This window comes from Tupaia chinensis, unplaced genomic scaffold (assembly GCF_000334495.1).
Source record: "Tupaia chinensis unplaced genomic scaffold, TupChi_1.0 Scaffold147433_1, whole genome shotgun sequence".
Lineage (NCBI taxonomy): Eukaryota > Metazoa > Chordata > Mammalia > Scandentia > Tupaiidae > Tupaia > Tupaia belangeri.
In genome coordinates this window covers 4,453,770-4,478,634 of record NW_006207284.1, presented here as the reverse complement: position 1 = coordinate 4,478,634, position 24,865 = coordinate 4,453,770, and the positions used below count along the sequence as shown (strand labels likewise).

Here is a 24,865-nt window from a genome sequence, read left to right as displayed (position 1 = left end):
CACACACACCCTATAGCAAAAATCTCTCATATATATATATATTTCTTAATGATTATCTTCCAACTAACCTAGTTACTTACTAGCTAGTTTATAGAACTGTTTTAAATTATAAAATTTTGAAATTATTTATTATTTAAAAATCACAGTGGGATCCCACTGATAAACACAGAGAGTGAGTGAGTAAGGTAAACAAAGATGCGAGAAGAAAGCAAACCCTGCTCTTTATCTTGAGACAAATTCTGAGGGACACGAACAACCTGTTTTGTCTTGTTTCTATAATTAAGTAGTTTAGTTGTTTATAGCAAATCATTTAATATCTTACAGTCTCTAATATAGAAATCTTATCTCAGAGATGTTAATTTTTCCCCAATGGCTGTGGTCCCATCAAATTAAATCCAAATTAAAAAATGTGTTTTATAAGAATTTAGCAAGTTACAAAACACATAGAAACAGAATAATCTAGAATAACTATTTCTTCTTCATCTAAAAGTTTTGCCATTTTTATAATTATATTATCTCCAATTTCTTAAATGATTATTAATACCAAAATCAAAGAATTTCTGTTTCAGGAACCAAGTCCACAATAGCTTTGTATATTCAGGGAAACATCCTTTATTGGCATTTGATACACAGAAGAATTAGCATAATGTATTTGGTCAAGATGGCCCTAGTGACATCCCAAGATGCGGATTCAAAATGGTCCTAAAGTAATTGAAAGACCTGTTCGTTTACTCACTAAAGAGTTTTTGAACTATTATATCCTTAATATTATGCTAAGCAATTATCTTGTTAATCAGAAAGTCTCACTTCTTTAAGATTCAATTCCAAAAACAGTTACAATGAACTCTTCCTTTCAAAACACCTTACTCTGTCAAACATACTGACTATTTACTTTACAGAAGTCTAATCATCTCTATTTGACATAGGCCCTAGTCTTGGGCTCATTCCTCCTCTGGGAAAAACTACTTGATATTCTGTGAGCAGAATAGTAAAGCTCACCCAAAGTCTCCATGTCAATCCAAGAAGACACTTTCCTACTAAGAATTTAAAACACTGCTGAATGGAGTATAAGATCCTAGGTAGCAGTTTAAAGCACATGAACATGACAGAGAGAGGGTCACATAGGCACCTTTGTCTTACGTTCACCTTTAGCTCTTGCAATTAACTAGAAATGTACAAAACTGCATGCAGAAATAATTATGCCTGAAATTAACTAACTGCAGGTGTAACTGGTCAGTTGTATCCTCCCAAGGGAGTCTTTGGTTAATTATGCCAATTATTAGGTAATTATAGGTATAATTATATAAATTTCATGCAATTTTATTGCTTAAAAAACCTCTAGTGTAGAAAATAAGATATGAACACAAGTGTTTATAAAAATTTAATTAAGTGAAAGCGCTGCTGGGTTTCAAGTGCTTAAGAACTGAGTTTCACACTAACAGTTCTTAGCCTGGCTGTCAGTCTCCATTCAATCACTGTGTACTTGAATCATATCCCTTCTTTGCTCAATAAAGTGATAGCAAGGGCATTTTTATGAGGGTATTTTTTTTTTTTTAGTTCAGTATTAACACCATAATTAAGTGTGGAAGACATGGGACTCTCTCATACTGCTATACTGAGCTTCATAGCCCAGGCAATGTAAATATTATTCTGTTGGGTATTAACGCTTCAGAGGAAAGAAAGGTAGAGAGCTTACATGGCAGGCCTTACTTGCTGTAAGACACAAGGCCTATTTCTCCTATTAGAATGAGTTTTCTCACTGAAAATTTTCATGTTCAGGCCATATAAATTATGGGTTTGCAGCTTGTAAACACACTAGCTAACAATAGGAAGATGTAGGCTACAAACATGTTTTGTAGTGATAGAAAATTTATCCTAAATATTACGCAGTTAGATATTACGGGAGTGATAAATGGAGTTCTTTTTTAGACTAGCTGACAACATTTCAAAATTCAAGTATTAACCCCATGCCTCTGTAACCTGACTCTTAGCAGCTAAACTCTTTCCATATATCTTTTGGGATCAAGGCCCTTCACTTATTGCAGTTCTAGTATTAGGTCTTCCACTTGTTCCCACATACTATACAGGACTTTATGTTTCACAGAACCCTGATTGCCCTTTCCCGACTCTCTGGGTTTCTGCGTCTGAATTCCAGTCCCTGAAATCAGGCCTGTTTTACCCATTCTCAGAAACTTCCTTAATGCTGCATGATTGGAACGCTCAGTTTTGCTTCCAGAATCATGTGCCCTTGATAGTTCAATTTATTGTCTGGGTAAATAAAAGAGTCCCAGCTAAAAGTGCTTAACTACCCAAGCAAGGCCAAGGATCAAGTTGACTCGAAATTCTACCCTGTGGTCATTTTACAAGTCCAGGAAGTATCATTCGTATTGTTGCTTAGTCCCATCCAGTTGTGCTCCAGTGATACAATTTGCAGGGGCTATAACACACTGGTGGTTGGAAAAGTCATGGTACTTTTCTATGTTTTTCTATGATAAAATGCATCATGACTTTTGCAACAACCCAATAGCTAGTGCACCTTGTCACTGAGAAATATTGTGGGCCTGGTAGGTTATTTAGCTTTGTCAATCAATATCTCACAAACAGTTTAATCAGGGTTCAGCATCTCTGTCATCAAGTAAGGCTTTAGTAAGTCCATAAAACCTTCATTTTAAAAACATCTATAGTCAAATACATTTGTGAGACAGTGATATACATGAATATGTACACTTTTCTCTCCATCTTACAGAATTAACTTACAGATTTTCAGAATAAAAGAAACAAGTTTAAATTAGTAATAATTCATGTTTCAAGTCTAAAAAAAAATCCAGAGGTTACTTGAGCTCAATGAAAAGAGAGATAAAGAGAACCAGAAAGTGAGAAAGCACTCCCCCCCACAGGGTATGGTCATGACATAGTGCCTTATCCTCCATTTCTCCCTCCCCTTCTGATTTAGGGCACACATATGTGCCTGGAATGTTTTTCAAGGTACTGGGTTTGTGACTCCAACAGCACAGTCAGTCATGTGGAATTCAACCAACTGAACCGCCATGCCACCATGGGACCTAGGTTATCTTACATGGAATCATTTAGAGAGTAGACTATCTGATAATAGCCTCTGTACCAACATACCAACTATAAACAACACATCTATAAATAATATTCCATAGTTAAATTATAGACTCAGCCCTGGTGGCACAGGTGTACTGAACTATAGTGTTGGAAGCCACATGGCAAATGTGGGTTCAGACCCTGAGTTAACCTGAAACATGCCAGGTGTGTATGTACTCAAGATCCTGACTTGCTGAAGGTCAGGGAAAAGAGATCGTGCATGGTCTCTCTCTCTTTCTCATGAAAGAAATTAAAAAAAAAAAAAGTTCCAATTGTAAATATAGTTTGCTCATGTTGGATCCCTAGAGCTTTTCTCCCTCTTACATAGTCAACAATAAATTACTGGAAAGTATTAAAGGTAGATACATCTCTATAGATGACTGCTAAAGCAATAGTAGGAAGCTATTTCTTTTAGACCTGCACAGCTTTTAAATACTAATTCTCCCAAGTGTACTACAGAACTGTTGCACTACTAAAAGTAACTGCTTTTTAATTAGCAGTCAATATTTAGAGGTAGAAGTAAAAAAAAAAAAAAAATGAAAGGCTCCTTTCCACTTAATTTTTCCGATTCACTACTTAGAAGGCACATTCCTGCCCTTTAAGCATTAATTGGATACTTACATACATACATTTATTTAAATTTGCCCAGAGGGGACAGAGAGAGAGAGAAAAAAAATGAGAAAGCAAGCCACCAGGCCTGGGACTTGAACCATGGTCAGCCATGTGGGAGTACTGTGCCCTTCACCACCATGCCACCCTCTGGCCCCATTGTCATTTGAATTTCAAGTAGATGGTGGGACATTCCTGTAAGTGCTGTCAGTGCCTAGGTGGTCATACTACGAACCAGCATGTCCTTAATTTCATCTCAGCCACAGCTGGTATGACACATAAAGATTTGATTTTTCCAATTTTAAGAAATCATATTCCTCTCTAAATGCTTGAATTTTTCATTTGAATTTTTATTTTTTTACATTTTTCTTCGGTCTCTTATGATGGCTGTCCTTTAAATCTATTTTTATTTTTTTTATTTTTTATTTTTTTTAGATTTTTGCCATAGGGCACATGTGCTTGCCAAAAGAGACAGAAAGACAGAGACAACACTGAGAGGGAAAGTGAGAAATCGTCCCCTGGGGTGATGGCTATGCCACAATTCCTTCTCCTCCATTCTCCTAGTATTTTGGCCACACACACACATGTGCAGTGAGGTCCACAACTGGTACCATAGTTGACAGTGTGGGAATATTTTTCCTTAATCATTAAACCACTTCCTGTACCCTAAAAAAATTCTTAGGAAGATTCTAAATTGCTAAGAACATCCAGATTCTCTGAATATTCTATACTTTACATGCCTATTTCAAATAGTTGCCTATTATTCACTTTTTTTTTTTTTTGTAGAGGTTTTCGCTATAGGGTGCGTGTGCTCGCCAGACAGACAGAGAGAGACATAGAGACAGAAAGCGAGAAATCACCCCCTAGGGGGGATGGTCACGCTGCAATCCTTTCTCCTCCATTCTCCTCTCGGGATCTTGGGCACGCACGCACACGTGCCTGGCGTGAGTTTTAAGCCACCGGGTCCGGGACGTGAACCGCGGTCCACTACATGGGAGTCCAGCGACATAGCCATTACACTAACTGCTGGTTCCCGCCTATTATTCACTTTTTAAGTTCAACCCTTACCACAGAATTTTTATAAAGCCTCCATAAGCTTTATCTTTTGGACAGTCTTTAGTCCCTTACAATATATAGTCTCTATATTTTAAAATAAATTTTAGGCAAAAGAGCTAATTCCCAACAGCATTGAAAATACTCACCTTGTTTGTATTTCATTATATTCCCAATGCCTGTCACAATATATCACTTATTCTTTCATTCATTCATTTATTCAAAAAATACCTACAAGGTCCTCCATTAAATAATACTCATCATATCTGGATTACTCATAGACAGCGGAGGAAGTTGGGGAGGGGAGGCCAGCAATCCTCATGTAAAACAAATAATACATAAAATGAAAAATGTCTTAGAATGAAAAAGGACTATCTCAGTAAAAGTAGAATATTCTGGGAAGATTTCATTTATCCTACATTACCAGCAATAAGTAGGGGTTTGCTAAAAGGTGAAAAGATTTTTCATATGACAGTAATTACATGTATGAAAACTTAGTGACTAAAGAGAATTGTAGGCTCCATGAATGCCAACAGTTTTTAGTGTGGCCAGAATAAAGATGGCAGAAAGACAAGTCTAGCAGGGCAGGACAGCAAGTGGCATGTGTGCTTTGCCAGTCAGTGTGGTCTTTATTCAATGCACCAGCAGGTCTAGATTGCTGGTATAAACTTCAAGAGCCCCTAAGGTTTCTAATGCAGGTCTACAGAGAAGTCTGAAAGTTTGTATTTTTAACATCTCTGGGTGAGTCTGATGCAAATTGTCCTCAGATGAAATTGTGAGAAATCTCATCTGCGTACAATGGGAAACCTGAGGTGGTTATTGAATAGGTGGTATGGGGCAGAAATTACAATGGGAGAGGAGCTAGCCCACTGCTAGGAGGCTTCAGCGCTTGATCAGGCAAGCTATGGCGATTATAATGATGCTTACAAACAGCTTTATTTAGTTAGTCACTACTATTTTTGCATAAAACATGACTGTACATAGAGTGCTCTATAAGTCCAAGCACTGAAATAATCATGTGTTGATTCATAATATTCTGGCAGCCATTATTTTTGTCTTCTTATGCAATAAATTGTCCTATTCAAGCTTCCTAAAATTCCTATGAGGTAGTTATTATGCTGTCTAATTTTTTTTTAAGTTTATATATTTATTTCGAGAAAGAGAAAGAGTCTTCTTTGACATGATCCTCATGGTAAGATCTTCCCTGTAGCTCTGAGTCAACCAGGATAATAGATGCACCCACAGACAGTCCCGGCATGTGCAGGTATACCTGAGTGCCCCTCCTGCCTGCATCATTATTTCTGGACCAAATACTCTATTAAACAGATGAGGAAACAAGGGCTCAGAGCGTTGAAATGACATCCTCAGTGTTATACGGTACATACATGACAGGAACATGGATTCAAATCTAGGTATGGCTCCTTTTCATTTACCATGTTGCCTTCCCAAATGACTGCAATGTTAACTTCCAGAGTCCACAATGAAATACTACAAACATCAATTTCGTGCATGACAAAGCTGAACATGAATCTGATATTATTGAAGGTTAAAAAAACAGGTATCAAAACAGTTTGTGTTAGGAGTGTTCCTATTACAATTATAAAGTCCAGCCAAACTGGGTTAAGCAAAATGAGAATTCATTGATTCTTATGGCAGAAAAGTCCTCAACAGATGTTAAGAACCAACTGATTCATGGAAACAAGCAAACAAAAACCTCCGAAATCAGGTTCCTACCTCCATATCTCTTACTTGCTTTTTCTGCTGTTACCACAGTTTGTTCCACTGGACCTTGCAAGATGACTTTCTCAACATTGCTTGCAAAGTTGGTACAAGGCCAATGGAAGACAGTGCTTTTCTTTTTCCCAGCAATGTCTGTCCAAGACCCACTGCTGTCTTATTGGGCACAGGTCTACTCCTGACTCAACTCTCCTAGCCAGGACAATTCAGTGCTCTAATCATCCACGTAAGACTCTAGTGGTGACCTTTGGCTCCACACTCAACACCAGCCAAACACTGCAAATGGCAAGTAGAAGATAAATGATTTTACAAAATAAAATTCACAAAAAGGGGAAGGTTTCAACTTGGAAAGAGTAACACTAGCAAATACAATGTTCAGCTAAAAAAAGACCATAGTAACTGAGTTTATCGTTTTATTATGACGGAATCAATTAAACTCATTGATGAACTCTATAATACGTTTTTAAATTTATTTATTTCTTTAGGACATACGGTTGCATGAATGAAAATTTATTTTAACAGGAAATCTATTTTTAGAGGTTTTCTACACACACATACACCAATTTCTATAAGATTATTTTCTTGATATCCATCTATTTTCTTGGTAAATCCATCCAAATAAGATTATCCTGCAGACAACTGACTGAATTCTGTTATATTGTTCAAAATAAACTACTATTTAATCAAATTTAATAACTTTTTTTAAAGTTTAAACTAATTCGTGTGCACATATAGCCATAATCATTCTTCAGCCAAAGTACATTGGTTCTTTTAATCCTTTAATCAATATTTCCTTCCAGCAGTTTATATGTTTTTATTCCTTTTCCAAAAATTATTCATTTCTCTAAGGAAGGTGGAACGTTTTACTGATTCATCTCTTTGGTGGTTTGCTACAGATTGGTTAAGCACTACAAATTTCCTGGAGATTTTCCTTTTTGTTGATATTTTATGTGTTCTTGAGTGAATGTGTTAATTTTTAGCCTGTTAATTCTTCAAAGAACAGTTCAACCCTCTAAAATATGTCTCTTCTGTGTGCTAATACTCCTGTATCATATCAACATATTTAACTGTGTATCATAATTATTAATTACTAATACAAAAATAAATATTAATTATATAAATAGAAATTAATTCAATTTTGAAAGATTTTGTTTGCTTCTCCATAAGCTGAAAGTTCACTGAGGACACAGTTCTGTGTTCTCAGCTTCTAGAGGTACCTTGCTAATATTAAGAGTTGCACATATTATAAGTCATGTGGTTACTGAATATTTTACTTTTTCAAAAAGCTCATTTTGCTCAGTCATGCTGGATGACAGGTTAGGAGAGCAACACACCCATTAGCCAGGTGTCCAACATAAGCCTGCAAGCCAGAGGATGTTAGACGCTGTAGCTCTATCTTCTCTCACCAGGCAGTAAACATACTTAGACCAGAGGAGGAGGAAAGAAGTGAGACAGTGAAATGAGCTAAATACTGCCAGGGTGCTGAGGGATGACTAGGTGACTATCTGAGCTGAAGTGTCATAACAGGGAAGCAAAGACTCAGGACAAGGAAAAAATACTTACAGACTAGGGAGGAAGGGAGCTGGCTGGCATACCAACTGTGACAGCAGAAGGATGAAGCTGGTTTTTATGTGGCTCCTAAATGGGAATATATGACTATATTAAGAGCTAGGAACAGGGGGAGTAATTTGATTCCATGAACACTTACTTATCCAGCCCCCTCTGACTCGTTAAATACTTACAAATGTGGGAACCCTCCAGCAGCTCTTTGCTCTCTAGCTTTCTTTCCATTAGTTGCTACACTTTTTGACTATAATATTTCCATTACTAAGCTTGGCGCATTGTGAAATATTGGTATTAATGATATTTAAACAAATTAAATTGCACTATTATGTTTGCTAAGTGTGGCCCAAGTCGATCAACACAACAGATTAGAAACATGAAACACTACTTAAGCTGCATAATGACAGCATATTTTAGAATGCATCCCTGAACAGCAGTTAGGAATTTCAAGAGAAATGAGAAGAATTATACATGACTGGGAAATGGATAAATAAGTCTAAGTAACTAGTTCTTGGGAAAGAAATTGCCTAAGCAAATGCAAGCCTCAAAGATAGACCAATAAGCTGCCTGCATGGCTCCTGAGGTATAGACTGTCCTGTGGGACCATAAGAGCTAAAATAAACTGGGTTGTCTGGAGTCAAGAAGAGAATGCTAGACATTGTGTATGACATTTGGCTTCTCTTCTCTCTTTTCTGCAGTGGTCCAGGTCCAGGCACCATTCTATATGAGTATACTGCTCACAGGAATGCAATATTCCTGTGTGGACACTCTGCTCTTGGTACTCTGAACCATCTACTCAAGCCACAAATATTTACTAAGCACCTAAGATTGTACCAGGAATTTAGGAAAAGCAAATGAAATGCAAACCAATCAACAATGAAAAAAGCAAGCACCTAAGATTGTACCAGGAATTTAGGAAAAGCAAATGAAATACAAACCAATCAACAATGAAAAAAGCAACAACCTCATAAAACATGAAGCAAGGAATCTCCTTATTTCCAATCCAGTTGCTGGCATACATGTGAAAGCAACTGAACAGAAAATGCTCAATAGTGCTGTCCGTCATTCACATGACTATAAGTCCCAGAGCAGTGATGGCATTCAAAATAGTTAATAACCTGTTTGGCTGGTATCCATCAATCATAAAAGTCATCAAACAGAAGGAAGACTTGCTGGTGAACTGGACAGGTACTTATTCTCAGACTATCAGTCTGAGAAAGATGGTCTGTTCTCTATAAGAATAACCTAACTTTGGAAGGCTCATCTCAGAAACCCTGCATTATCAGTTTACTAATGTAATGAACACAGGCCTTTTTCTGCATACTTGGTACTTAGAATACTACCAAGCTCCTTGAGAGTTGGGACTATGTCTTATCCAAAATTTAATACATGGCAGTTGACTCTGTAACCTTGCTTGGCAAAAATAAACAAGGACTCAGCCATCATCTGTTAAAATGGAAGACATTTCTGTTCCATTTTGTGTGGGGAGGTGACGAGGCACCTTGTGCTTCAGTATAACTTGGACTCCTCTAAAAGAGTAGTGAATAGAAACAGAAGAAAAATGAACAGCAAGCTCTAACAAGCAGCAGGCCCCATGCTCTATCGACCAAGCAGCAATTTCTAGCAGCTCATTGGCAAGGAGGGTGAGGAGGTAGTTCTGCATGAGGAACTTCTTCATGAGTTGGAAAATGTCTCTTAGACTAGCTGAAAAGCCTCCCCAAGGTGGGGATTTTTCATGTGGCTTACTGAATATCCGATTAGTATCTCAAGGCATTCTTTCAAAATGAGGTTTCGATGCCAAATCTTTTGACATTTTGACAGGTTACAAAACTTGAAGCAGCAGGATTTTCCACTGTTGTTCAGATTTCAATGCAATGAACACATATAAAGTTTTACTTAGCAATCTGTAAATAGAGTTGACTGAAATTCAGAAATTGATTTAGTAGAATATTTTAATGGAAAAGACCATTAAGTAATAAAACCACCTTTACATTACATTAAATTCCCTCAACGCATATTTTTGTTTTCCTTTTTTGGTTTTTGCTCTAGGGTGTGTGGAATTGCCAGAGAGAGACAGAGAGAGACAAAAGGAGGAAAAGTGAAAAATCACCCCCTAGGGAAAGTGGCAACACCACAATCCCTTTCCTCCATTCACTTCTAGTGATTTTCCTAAGATTCGCATACACACACACACACACACACACACACACACGTGCCCAATGTGATTTTCAGGATGCCAAGCCTAGGATTAGAACCACAGTCACCTATGTTGCAGTTCAGCACCTTAACCACTATGCCACCTGCTGGCTCTTCAATGTACTTTCTAATTAAGAGTCATGCATTGAGAAATCTATTTGATTAGAATATTCTATTGCAGTGCATTTCCACCATGGCTTTACATTTAGAATCACATAATAAACTTAAAAACAAACAAACAAAACTGATAGTGACTGAGATCAACTCCAGAGCTCAAAAGATTGTGGCATAAAATATATAAGTAGTGACTACAGAAACTAGGTCACAGGCTGAAACTGCATAATAGAATAAGCATGGTCACCTTAGACCCATCTTGACTAAGTGTCAATGGAGCTGGACTCATAGCTGACTGAGCACATTTGGGTTGGATGAGCATGAAAAAGGGAATGGAAAGAAAGCCTACAGGGCAGTCTATCATTGGGTAGGAAACCAGCTGTGTCTGCCATATACTCCAAGTATTTCAAATAGTTCTCAAAAATTTTCAGAATGAGATGGGAAACTTACCAGAGCGTAGTTTGAAAATGATAGTATTTATCATATCAATTCTCCCACTATCTTTCTGTTCTGTATGAATACACAAAAGAAACTGAAAATGTTTCAGGAAAGTGAGATCAGATTCGATACTTTCTTAGCTTCTTCCAACTTCTAAATAACCATGTAAGAAATTCCAAATGTGAGGGAGCCAGCAGTTAGCATAATGGCTATGTCGCTGGACTCCCACGTGGTCGACAGCAGTTCGTGTCCCGGACACGGTGGCTTAAAACCCACGCCGGGCGCGTGTGCGTGCGTGCCCAAGATCCCGAGAGGAGAATGGAGGAGAAGGGATTGCAGCATGGCCATCCCCTCTGGGGGGTGATTTCTCGCTTTCTGTCTCTCTGTCTCTGTCTGTCTGGCGAGTGCACGCGCCCTATAGTGAAAAACCTCTTAAAAAAAAAGAAAAAAGAAAAAAAAAGAAATTCCAAATGTGAGAAGAAACAAGAGTTTTCTGGCCTTGATAATATGATAATCTTATGAAGACACGTCACCAGCACATGAAAGCAGCTGAAGATTATATCGACCATATCAATTGATGGTGCAGAAATTGAAGTTTGATAATATAAGACACTATTAACAAATAACAACTGCCACCTAAAATCAGAACACTGTCCATTATAGACAACTGCACAATCCAAAATAATATTTAAACCATTACATTGATCTAAGAAAAATGCATCATTTCTTATAGTACTTTTTGGTTTTGGCATTTACAATATCAACACTAATACTCAAGTGTATTCATCCAAAACACACATGTCTCCTTGGTAGCCACTATGTAAAAGTCCTCTACAAAGCAGAAGAGATATTTAAAGATGAATGAGATGCAATCATTGCCATCAGGCAGATAAACAACTAGTTTGAATGCAGTCACCCAGCACAAATGGTGGTAATTGGCAGAGTCTTAAATGCAAAAATGATCTATCTGGAATAAGTGTTTATTGTGTCACAACATATAATTCCTAAGTGCTCTGTTCAGCTCTGCTGAGAGATTTCTAATCAAAATCTGCTTTACTCTCATTTAAGTAGCAGGTAGGTTTGCTATCAAACTTTGCTTTTATGAAGCTGGATTTATAACAATGTCAGTGAAATAATACAAAGGATTAGGAAGTCCAGAGCAAAAGGAGCTGCAACTAAAATTTCTGGCTGCTAAGGAATTCTTTGGTTGCCCCATTTTTATTCATTCCTCTCCATTCCAGACCAAAAAAAAAGGGGGGGGGAGTGAGAAAAGGCACACAGAATGACTTTCTTTCCCACCCCAGCAATTCATTCATCAAACATCCATCTAGCAACTTCACTGTGGAAAGAAATACTCTAGATACAGAGAAGACCTGCATGTAGGACCAGTTAGTGGCACAGTGATAAAAGGTGATTCACCTGGGAAGATTCTTAGTTTGTATCTGGAGAACTCCGTGAAGACACTAGACATCTGTGAGCCCTTGATCCAGGGTTGGCTGATGCTGGGGGTGGATCATGGAATGAACATCCATTAAGGTGCTGTATCTTTTTCTCTCATGGGAAAAGTAAATAAATAAACTTACACACACACACATATCCAGGAAAGGCAATCACAGTTATGTGGATTTTCTGGGTTGTTACTATTCTAATTTTTAGATGAACCAATTAAAATACATTAATTGACTTGCCCATATTTTAAAAGAAATAAACTCAAAGGTAGGAATTGAACTTATGTCTTTTTACATCTCAAAGATATTTCTGTATTATAATCCTGGAGGACAGATGCACTTTACAAAAGACTCGGGTATGATAGGATTCTCAAGGCTATACACAGAAGTAACAAAATGACCCACTACAGGGAATCAGGGGGTGCCTTGGTTATTGCATCAAGTAGAGTTTATCTGAGTTGGTCCAAACCTCCTCAGGACACGCTTACCCATACAGACCCATGCAACCCATACAGGTTGAGTCCAGAAGAAAGGGTAAAGGGTACCCTGCCTTTCCATTTGGGAAGCTGTCACTTATAAAGTACAGGGCCAAGTAAAACTTGAGGAATTTCCCTTCTTGAGATTCCTATGGAGAGGATTAGAGGACTGGGTGTCTTGTGCTCAAAATAACACAGAACATGGAGTAAAGTTATTCAATAGCTCTGGGACATATTCCAGAAGGTGCCCTGCTGTGTGGACATCCTGGAACTGACAGGCCCTCTGATGTTCTGCCATGTGACACAGTGACCATATGCTAAGTGTTCCTGCTCTTTGGGGAACCAGATTGTAAGAACTCTCAGAAGCCAGTCAGATGCCAACAACCCTCTACTGTCTGTGATCTACCAGAAGTGGCCTTGCCAGCTGGCTTCTCCCCCATTCCAACCATGCTCTGATCACAGAAAACAAACAGAACTGAGACACTAGCAACTCTATTCCTTTCACCAGTGTAGTCCCCCCAGTGAGAGATGAATTAATGGATGTGAGAAGAAATTCAGAGAATGCAAAAAGGCATGGTGTGAGTGTGGTTTTTCCTTTCTCTGGGCTTCTTAGATGTGTGTTGTACTACACTAAACCTATTATAAATTTTTATAAATCTCTCTAACCATACATATTTTATATAAGGGACTTGAGCATCTGCAGATTTTGGTATCCACAGGGGTCCTGGATCAATTCCACATGCATATCAATGAATATCCATAAAATTGGACAATGTTAATGGCAAAAATGGGGAACCAGCAGTTAGCGTAATGGCTATGTCGCTGGACTCCCATGTAGTCGACCGCGGTTCGTGTCCCGGACCCGGTGGCTTAAAACTCACGCCGGGCGCGTGTGCGTGCGTGCCCAAGATCCCGGGAGGAGAATGGAGGAGAAGGGATTGCAGCGTGACCATCCCCCCTGGGGGGCGATTTCTCGCTTTCTGTCTCTATGTCTCTCTCTGTCTGTCTGGTGAGCACACGCACCCTATAGTGAAAAAAAACCCTCTCAAAAAAAAAAATGGCAAAAATGTTCACATGGGCATTAGTCCAGAGATGGTAGTATCTTCTGATGTATGGATAATGTCTTCTTCCCCTTTGTCTTATCTGGCTCTTTTAACTCCTCTGACACCTATTTTATAATAAATTCTTCTCCATTAAAATATCAAATTTGGTGTTGATTTCCTCAATACCTGGACAACTGATAGATACATTTAATTTTTACAATGACTCTTTAAGCAGGAATTGATTTTGTTTGTTAATTGCCAGAGTGTGCATGTGCTTTCTGGGAAAAGTCAGAGAGAGAGGAAAAGAGAGAGAAAGCACACCCTAATGGGACATGGTCAAATGGCAATCCTTTCTCTGTTCTGTTGGGATGTTACATGGGGCTGGCTCACTGGTATTATCTCTGCCATACAGACAAGAAAACCAGTTCTTAGAAAAGTTAAATGACTTGGGACCAGCAATGGTGTAATGGCTGTGTCAATGGACTCCTGTGTATCTGACCATGGGTCGAGTCCTGGACCCGATGACTTAAACTCATGCCAGGCGTGTGAGCATACGTGCCCAAAATCCCGAGAGGAGAATGGAGGTTTCTGTCTCTCTCTGTCTTTCTGGTGAGTACACACTCCCTATAGCAAAAACCTCTCCAAAAAACAAAGATAGAGGGAAAAGAAAAAGAAAAGTTAAATGACTTGCCCCAAGTGATTGGACTAACACATTGAAGAGCTGGAATGATAAAAAAAAATTCTATTAGTCTCAGATACCGTTATTACTTAATATTAACAACTACATATTTGTTAACTGTATTTTATTCCAATTTTGAAATAAGACATGGGGAGCTTAAAAAATTTGGAAAACTGCAGGACAATTATGACTCTTCCAGAAGGAATATCACCCGTTCCCCAGAACTCAGTTTTTGTTCATAGAAGCCCCTGTCTTCCATTGCTGCTTCATCTGGAAGCTCTACTGATTGTCTGGATAACCTCTAAGTGTCCGATTCCAGAACAGCCTCATCGTGCTTGCTTTAGCTTTGCCTCAAGATCTGTTTCTAGGGTACTCAGAGCAAGATAGAAAGAAGAAAAAAGTAATTATTTAATAAAATGTTAATGTATGTTAGTTAAATTATTTTGGGGCAAATCTATACTATCATAGAGGATTTTAATTATTTTTAATATGTGTCTATATACTTTATGAGTCATTAGAAGTTTAAAATTATCAATACATGCAATATATTTATGTATAGCTTATAGTATTTAGATCATAGTGTTCCTACTATAAATTATTAGAGGATTTTTATGGTTGCTTTTATGCTCCATTGGTCAAGTCTAGACTTGTATGTGATGCTGAACTCTCTAAATCTTCCACTTCCAATTAAAGCATCAATCCTGTAGTGATGTCATTAATTTTTTAAGCATTTACTGTATTATGTTTCTTCAAATATGTGTTGCAGCAAAACTGTTCATCTCACTAATTCACTGTACCAAGATGGGGACTTCATTAGAGGAACAACTAATATTCTTAAAAATTTAAGACAAACAAGCCACAGTGGCTTAAAGACCAGTGAGTTCTTGAATGTGAGAAAGCTTGTGAAATATCAGGGAGCTACATTGTAAACCCTTCAAGGTTTTTGACTGGTGTGTGGCCATTTTTTTCTTTCTTTCTTTCTTTTTTTAGTGTAATTTAGATGATGTCAGAAGATGTATAACAATCCTTGAGAACTTTTAACATTATCTCACATTGGCTTCTCTAATGGTGTGAAATAAATGACTAACAAATACACACTGGCGCCCCTCCCGGATTGCATTAATTTGACTCCTGGTCTGTCACTTAGTAGCCAGGTACTCTTCTTAAGTCATTTATTCTGTCTATGCTTAGTTTATTCTTCTGGAAAATAAGAACAATAACAATACTTATAAACATTCTGATTCTACTAATGATTTAAGATGATGTAGGGACCAACAGATGCTATAACGGCTACATTGCTGGACAACCACACAGTCGACCATGGTTCAAGTCTTGGACCTGGCAGCTTAAAATTCATTCTGGGTGTATGTGGCTGTATGCCCAAAATCCCAAGAAGAGAATGGAGGAGAAGCGATTGTGTTGTGGCCATCCCCCTTAAGAGATGATTTCTTGCTTTTTGTCTCTTTGTCTCTCCAGCAATTATACGCACACTACAACAAAAACTCTCTCTCTCAAAAAAAAAAAAGAACAATGATTTATGTAAACATTTGAAATAAAATGGAAAAATGTTACTCATAATAATGCCTTGATGAGAAAGATGCATGATCATTATACTCTAGAAATGAATCTTAAAATTAGAGTCCCGGCCACAGTGGAAAACACTGGTAAATCACTGCTACTCCACATGCTGGGTCCAAGTCTCTGCTCACCCTAAAAGTCAAGCATAGCAGTGAAGATAAAGGAAAAGGGATTGCAGCATGACCATTTATTTTAATATTTACTTTATTATAGAAGGTTTTCTCTCTTACTCTCTCTCTCTCTCTCTCTGTCTCTCCAGTACAGGCACTCTAGGAATATATATATATATATGTCAAATTTATTAAAAAATAATCATTTAAGACATTAAAATATGACCAAAGGTGAGGCAATGACTTGAAAATTATTTATTCATGAAACACTGTTACATCATTAGGTAAGAATATTGATTTTTGTGGCCATACTGCTGGGAATTTTTCCATTCAGCTAAGCTGAGTAACAAAATTCCTGAGCTTTACAATTGGTTTTGCAGATAGAGTTCAGGGCAGGTGGCAAAGCAACAGGAAATTTCAGTGGAAATTTAGGGAGTGAGGGAGATGTATACAGACAAATAAACTCCCCATTCATGACTAGTTTACCCTTAAGCCTCACTGCAGGTGGTACACAGCAGTGATTCATGTGAAAATCAAAAGTCTAGGGAGAATTAAGAATTTGCTGTGTCTCTGAGTCCATTTGTCAACCAATGCATAGCACAGGTGGTGGTGGATAGAAGACTTACTCGACTGGGTACGCAAACATAACCTTTGCATGTGTCATTGGCTGATTATCAAACTGCAAGGGAACCAGGCTGTCAAATACTGAACACATTTGGGATTGTACATTACACACAGACATATTTTGCAGTTTAGGTCAAGGACATTAAATTGATTATTAAAAGAAAATCTTAACAGCCCTAAGGAGCAAAAAAAAAAAAAAAAGCTACTGATATAAAAGTAATTGCAACTTACATGAGGTTTTTCAAAAACTTCATGGAAATACTATATTATGAAAACTTATGCATGGATTCCCAATTTTTTGCACTAAAATAAACTTGCAATTTAAAATCATTTTCTAAGAACTTTTTGAGATCTCCTTGCATCATCTTTATTGTCAAGACACTTACAAAATAAATGACTAGTCATGAATGTAACATTAAGGTTACCAAAGCTCAGGGGAAAATATACAGTCTGTAGACACTTACTAGGAGTAGATTTAGCAAACAAAGACTTCAACACAGCTATTCTAAATATTCTCAATTTTAAGGAAAATATATTCAAAGAATTAAAGAGAGATATGTTCAAAGAATTGAAAGACATGAAAATGATTAGTAAACAACTTGAGAACAGATCAATATCCACTCTAAAGAACAGAGAGTAAAAAAATGCTTAAGATGAATGAATAGGGATCTAGGATATAATTTAAGTATCCAACAATTGTGTAAATACAGTTTCAAAAGAAGACAAGGGAGAGAAAAGAGAAGAAAAGTAACTGTAACAAATAACAAACAAAAACTTCCCAGATTGAAGAGAAAAAACAAACAAACAAGAACTCATATATTCAGGAAGCTAAACAGCAAAAATACAAAGGAGATGACATGTAGACACATGATGTTCTAACTCCTAGTAGCCAAAAAGAAACAGAAAATCTTAAAATCAGCAAAAGAAAATTACATATCATATACAAGGGAAAAACAATATGATTAGTGGAAGAAATTCTCTGCAGATACAGTAGAAGTCAGGAGACATTGGAATGACATTCATGTCACTAACAGAAATAAAAAACAAAAAAATCAATAAAAGAACCAAGAATCTTATATTCGGTGAAATCATTCTTCAAAACTAAAGGTGAAACAAAGTCTTTTCTAAATAAAGAAAAACAAATAATTTGTTGCTAAGAGAATTACACTATAAAATGTACTAAAAGAAGTCTTTTAAGCTGAAGGGAAATAACACGAAATGATAATTTGTCTACATGGGAAAAAAAATGAAGAACTCCAGAAATGGTAGGCATTCCCCTTTTTTCAAGATCATTAAGACTGAGAATTGTGTGAAGCAAAACCATATTATATGTTGGCACTTGTGGTGCATACAGATATACATAACAGTGATCAAAAAGGATCGAGAGAAATGGAGCTCTACTTGTGCATGTTTCCTATATTTTATCAGATGTCAGTGTCAGTTAGATTATAATGAAGATGCGTATTTTAATCTCTAGTGCAATCACTTTTTTTAAATTAGAGAAGTATAATAAACAAGTAAATATGGTGAAAAGGTTAATGAAATTCATAGAAGAAAACAGAAAGTAAGACTATAAAATAAAGGAGAAAAGTGGGAAATAATTAGCCAAATTCCACATTCAAATCTAACCATATCAATTATTATAATAAATGTGAATTCACTAAAGTCACCAAACAACAGAGATTTTCAGACTAAATAAAAAATTCCAATATATATAATGTTTACAGGAACACAATTTCCTTTTCTTTTCTTTTTTTTTTAATTTCCAGAGAACATGTGCATTGGCCAGAGGGAGACAGAAAAACACAGAGAGGAGGAGAGGGCGCAAGCACGTCCTCCTCCCCAACCAATGGGCCAAGGTCATGCTGAAATCCCATCTCCATCTTGCACAAACAAGCTTCCAGTGTGCTTTTTAAGCTACTGACACAGGATTCAAACCATGCAGACTGGTCATGTGAGATCAGGCTTCCTTAACCACTATGCCATGGGACCCAGACATACGGTTTCAATTCAATGACATACGATTGGTTGAAAATAAAGGTATGGAAAAAGTTAAGCCAAACAAACAATGAATAGAGGTGAACTAGAATGGCTGTACTAATTCCAGACAAAATAGAATTCAAGAGAAAATACATTACCTGAGAAAGGAATTTCATATTTAATTTTAAAAGAAAGGATAAATCATAAGTCCATAACAAATGTAAAAGTAGAAGTACCTAACCACAAGAATGATTGCAAAGGGGCACAAAGGTAATCTGGGTGATAATGTAAGTCTTTCACAACTGGATTTTGGGGCCAGTCTGTGACCTGGTAGTTGAGGTGGCTGGATCCCACATGGCCAGTTACACAGAGTCCCAGACTCAGCAGCTTGAGAAACACACTGGGCACATGTGCATGGTAGCCTGAAATCCCTGGTGAGTGTATAAAGGATGGAACTCTAAAATGTAATGTCTCTTGAGAAGAACAGGGGCTCCTATTGCCAGTTCTAAGGACAGTACTGAGACTAAATTTATTCTATAAATTTGATTTGATAAATTCAGTTTAGAAGTGGTTTCTTCAGACAACTAACATCAAAACTCAATTCAGATCAACTTGTTGCTTTTCAAATAACATTTTAGGGTGTCTTAAATTACAAATACAGCAAGCACTGTACTGAAATCACTATCTTATTTATTTTGCAATTTTGTGATGTACACACTAATATCTTTTTTACATTTTAAAGATGAGGAAACTGAGAGCAGCGGATGGTATAATGGTTACGTTACTGGACTACAACGTATTCTACTGTGGTTCGAGTCTTGAACTCAGCAGTTTAAAACTCTTAAAAATGCTGGGTAAGTGTGTGATCGTGCCCAAGGTCCTGAGAGAATAATGGAAGAGAATGGATTGCAGTGTGGCCACCCCACCTCCCCCGGGGGGTGATTTCTAGCTTCCTGTCTCTCTGTCTCTAGTGAGTACACACACCCTATAGCAAAAATCTTTCCCCCCCGCAAAAAAAAAAAAAGAAAAGGTAAGGAAACTGATGCATAGAGAGGTTAAGTAATTTCCCCAAGTTTGTACAGCCACTTAGTGGAAATAGGATCTGACCCCAAAGAGGCTGCTTCTACAATATCCATCTTAAACATTACGCTATCTAAATTAAACTCTATACCTACAGAAGACATATTTATTGGAATAATTGTTTTAGCCTACATCACTTTTCTAAAAAATCCATCTTGGCCTTGCTGCAGTGGTGAAAAGGTATTGCTGCCATTTGGGAGGCTAGAAACCATGTGGGAGGCACTTCAGTTCCCAGGAAAACTTGAACAAATCAGGCATGATTGTAACCTCCCTAATTGAGAGGCTGAGGCAGGAGGAACTTGACTCTGTTGAAAATACCATTTCCTGCCTCCTCTCCTTTCTCATAAAGGAAAAAAAATCCATTTAATCCAACATAAATTTAATAGCAGGAGGAACTTGACTCTGTTGAAAATACCATTTCCTGCCTCCTCTCCTTTCTCATAAAGGAAAAAAAAAATCCATTTAATCCATTAATTTAATAATTAACTAAAAAGGAAGGGAGGAAGGAAAGAAAGGAGAAGGGCGGGAGGAAAGAAGAAAGCAAACGGACTTGAACATAGTAAGAAGGATTCAGTTTGGAAATGTATCCTTTATTGGAAGGACAATTGCAACTTTACAAGAAACTTTATTCCCATTTATTACCTAATTCAAGTCCTTATTAAAGCCACAAGGGAGGACGAGAGGATTTCTGACTTCACGGAGTTTAAGCTACCTGTCTAAAGTGACAGAGTTAGCTAGAAACAGAGCAGTTCTGAATTTGAACCTGACCAAGCTTATTTCATCTAACCTCACACAGAATTTTCAAATGACTGCACTCCAACTGTAGGAGAATTTGCTGCCAAGAGAAAAAGACGGTGGACTTTCAGATATGATTTATGTCCTCAAAAATCCCAGAACCCACAATGCATGACTGGAGTTTGACCTCCGCAGGGGTGGCAATTCTTTGACTTTACATTAGGTGGTTTTACTATCAGTGATTTGAAGAGAAATCTGATGGTGGGTTGCTGCTTTCTGACATGGGAGTGAGACCCATTTGAAATTTCTCTCCCATTGCTAGCTGTCATTGTGTGATGATGGCTGACAAACAGATCAGATTTTTGTATGAACGAAAATACTCTACTCCTGGAGGTGTTAACTTTTTTTTTCCTTTTAAGGATATAATTATGTACTGTTCTGCCCTTCCAGCTATCTTCGAACACCTGTTAGCCTGCCAGCTAAGCTTGTATTGTTACACTAAAGTAAACACGACTTTCTTCATAAAACATCAATTATGGGGTTGTTATTTCTTGGAAGACTCTGGAGATGAGTGTGTCTGCTGAGTTGAAGGTTACTAATTCACCTTTCTTGAAATTTACTCTGCAGGACTCCTTTCTGATTTAGTAATTTTACTATAAGGTGCCCATGCAGCCAGGAGCTCAATGTCTTGCAGCAGCTTCCAAAATATCCCCAGAAAACAAGCATTTAAAATTATTAGCCCTGAATCAGATTTTCATCATGAAATATCACCCAACTTGAAAGAATAAGAGTACCAGACAGAATAGGGTCCATTCTTTGAATAAGCACTTTGTGCAGTAAAAGCTAATGGGTAAGTTTGTTTGTGGACTTCTTGAACCACCCTCCTGAATGGTTCAAGAAGAAAATCTAAGTAACATCCCCTTTGCTTTCCACAAAGCAACATTTGAGAGTCAGAATAATGGACACTCAATAGCAGGTGGGTTCAGTCTACCTGGAGAAATAAAAGGGTTATTTTGACTGGCTGCTATCAGTACAGAAACTTGGATTTGAGTAGGTTTTTATTCAGGAACATTAAAAAAAAAACAATAGGAGGGAAGAAAATTCCTATTCTAAGTAGAAAATAGCTTTCCCAAGGGCATAACAGACCTTTGGAGAAAATCTCCTTAGTTATACATGATAATGCTTAGGATGAAGAGGCAGCTAAGGAATTTCTGGGCCCCCACAGCTCATTTCTAGAAGAAAGCCTGTGGCTGTATCAGTCTTGTTTGGTTTCTGTACATTTGATGCTTTAACCTCTGCCCAACATGTGTATTTTGGGCACACTGGGCTCTGGAAACCTTGCTTCGTCCTTCTCTCTCCTTAGTACACCTGACCTTTCCTCAGATGGAATCCTCTTCCCCAGAGGTGCACTTTTACAGTACAAACCAACCAATCTACACTCATCTGGCCAAAGCTTCCCAGGGCTTGGTATCAGGTAGCCAAGGCAGGCTATCCTGATGATTCAAATCAGCCAACCCTAGACATGCCTGCTTACTCTGTCTCATGAATTCTTTTCCTAGGATACCACAGTCAAAGTTCTGGCCACAGGTCCCTAGCTCCCAGTTTCTTCCAATCCTGGTGCTTCATACTGTGACCTCCTTTTTGTGATATGTGCCTTTACCTGAGAACTGTGAGTTACAAACTATCTTTCCAATAGCAGTCACTTCATGATCTGTTGGCCTTATTATATCTCCAATTTTATACATTATGTATTTCATGTTCTATTACTTTTTTAAAAAAATTCTTTAAGGGCATGTATGCTTTCTAGAGAGAGACAGAGATAGGGAGAGGAAGAAATTTTCTCCTCATAAAACACAGTAATACTGCAACACCTTTTTTCTCTATTTCTCTATCCTGTTGGAATTTGGGGCATGCACACACATGCACCTTGTATGTTTTTCAAGCCACAGGGGTCATGATTTGAGCCATGCAGTCAGCCAAGTCTAGATAATTCAACCACTAGGCCACAGGACTGACCCAATAGACTCTATTTCAGAACACTGTGATTTATTCTGGAAGGCCACCAGTCTTTGTATGACGTTATTGCAGAGGTCAAGAGATGAACGTGTGACACAGTCTTCCTTAGACTGGACAGTGGCCTATAAGTTGGGCTAGTAAAAAGTTCTTAATTGCAAGTGAATGGAGGAGTGATAGATCCACTAACACAGACTGACCAGTAGCTAAGTGCTCCTGCTACTGCAACTCAGCTTGGTCTTTGGAATCTGGTGTAAGTGGCTCCTAGGAGCTTCTTAGAGATGTGGAGTCTCAGGTACCACCTCAGTTCTGTTGAATCAAAATGTATATTTTAACAAAAAGTGCCAAGTGATTTGTATACTCAGTAACGTTTTAAAGGACCAGTCATGAAAATAAATCTCTCATTACCTCAGGCTGCTGAACTCTGAAACCCTTCAACTGTATATACAGAGAGCCATGCTTCCCATGGGCAGCCCCCCAGCCTTTGACTGGATACAGTATACAACACAACTCCATTCTTGAGAAAAGTGAGACAGGAAAATATGACTCAAGGACTGCGAAGGCTTTGTTGAATTTTTCTTAGAACTTCATCCTTCCTTGTCTCTTCTTCTTGAGTTTGAATTACAACACAGTCTTCATTTTTGTTGTTGTTTTTCTCTTTCTTTTTTTTTGTTTTGTTTTATAAAGAAGTATTCATTTCATTGTATTTGTTATTATCATTATTGTTATTTAATTTGACCAGAGAGACAGAGAGGGAAAGTTAGAAAGCAAGCCAATAGATGTAGGAGTTGAATCATGGTTGGTCATGTGAGAATCCAGCATCTTAACCACCATGCCACCTGCTAGATCCCAGGTTAGCTTTTGAGAGAGAAATTTTTGCTATAGGGCATGTGCGCTCACTGGAGAGACAAGAAAGAGACAGGAAGCAAGACATCACTCCCCAGGGGGATGGTCACGCCATAATTCCTTCTCTTCCATTCTCCTCTCAGGATTCTGAGCACGCACACACACAGGCCTGGTGTGAGTTTTAAGCTGCCAGGTTTGGGACTCGAACTGTGATTAACCATGTAGGAGTCCAGCAACGTAACCATTACAACATCTGTTGGCCCCCAGGTTAGCTTTTTAAAAAAATTAATAGTTTTGGGACCAGCTCATGGCATAGTGTTTACATCACCAGACTCCTACATGGCCAACCACTGTTCAAGTCCTGGATCTGACTGCTTGAAACTCACGCTGAGTGTGTGATCGTGCGTGCCCAAAATCCTGAGAGGAGAACTGAGAAGAGATTGTGGTGTGGTTATCTCCCTTGGGGAGGTGATCTCTCAATTTGAGTCTCTTTGTCTCTCTCTCTCTCTCTCTTTCTCTAGTAAGTGCACATGCCCTATAACAAATCCCTCTAAAAAAATTGGGGGCCAACAGGTGGTGTGGTGGTTGAGGTGCCTGGACTCCCACATGGCTGACCGTGGTTCGAGTCCTGGACCTGGCAGCTTGCTCTCTCACTTTCTTTTTCTCTCTCTCTGTCTCGCTCTGGTCAAATTAAAATAATAACAAAGCTAAATAAATAAATAAGGTTTAAAAATGAATAGCTTGGGGCTGGCAGATGGTGTGGTGGTTAAGGATGCTGGACTCCCATGTGGCTGACCACAGTTCGAGTCCTGGACCTGGTGGCTTGCTTTCTCACTTTCCCTCTCTCTTTCTCTCTCTCTCTCTCTTTCTGTCCCTCTTTGGTCAAATTAAAACAAATAAATACATAAAGTTAAATAAAAAAGAATTCTTTAAAAAATTAATAGCTTTAGTTCCTTTATGACAGAAAGGACTCTATGTGCAAATGAGAGATAGAAAGAGCGATACAAGGCACCTTCAACAGAGTCTCATCACACTGCGATCCCCTCGCCCCAGCCCTCCAGCTCTTCAGGACTTTATGTGTCTGAGTATACCCAGAGGAATCTGAACCCACAATTGGTGTGTAGTTTCCAGCCCTGCAGGATATTGTTACTGCTATGCTCCAGCTACTGGACCAAATTAGCTTTATTTTTCACAGTAGTTTTAGTTTCACAAACAAAATTAAGTAGAGAGAGTTGTCATATACTCGTTCTTCTCCCCCTCTTAATCTTTGTTTTGGGCTTCAGTTGCCTGCCGCAGCCTGCGGCCACGCGCAGGCCCAGCAGCCACGCGCAGGCCCGGGACCACAGCCCGGCAACCACGCTCAGGCCCGGTGACCACGCGCAGGCCCGGTGGCCACGCTCAGGTGCAGGCCCAGTGGACCCGGGCCCGCGCCGGG

At 38.3% G+C, this 24,865-nt stretch overlaps 1 protein-coding gene across 1 annotated transcript in view; it reads right to left on the bottom strand.

Moving 5' to 3' along the window:
* The window catches only part of THSD7B (thrombospondin type 1 domain containing 7B), a 797,103-nt gene that overhangs the window by 142,102 nt on the left and 630,136 nt on the right, over nucleotides 1-24,865 (bottom strand). The window lies entirely within an intron of this gene.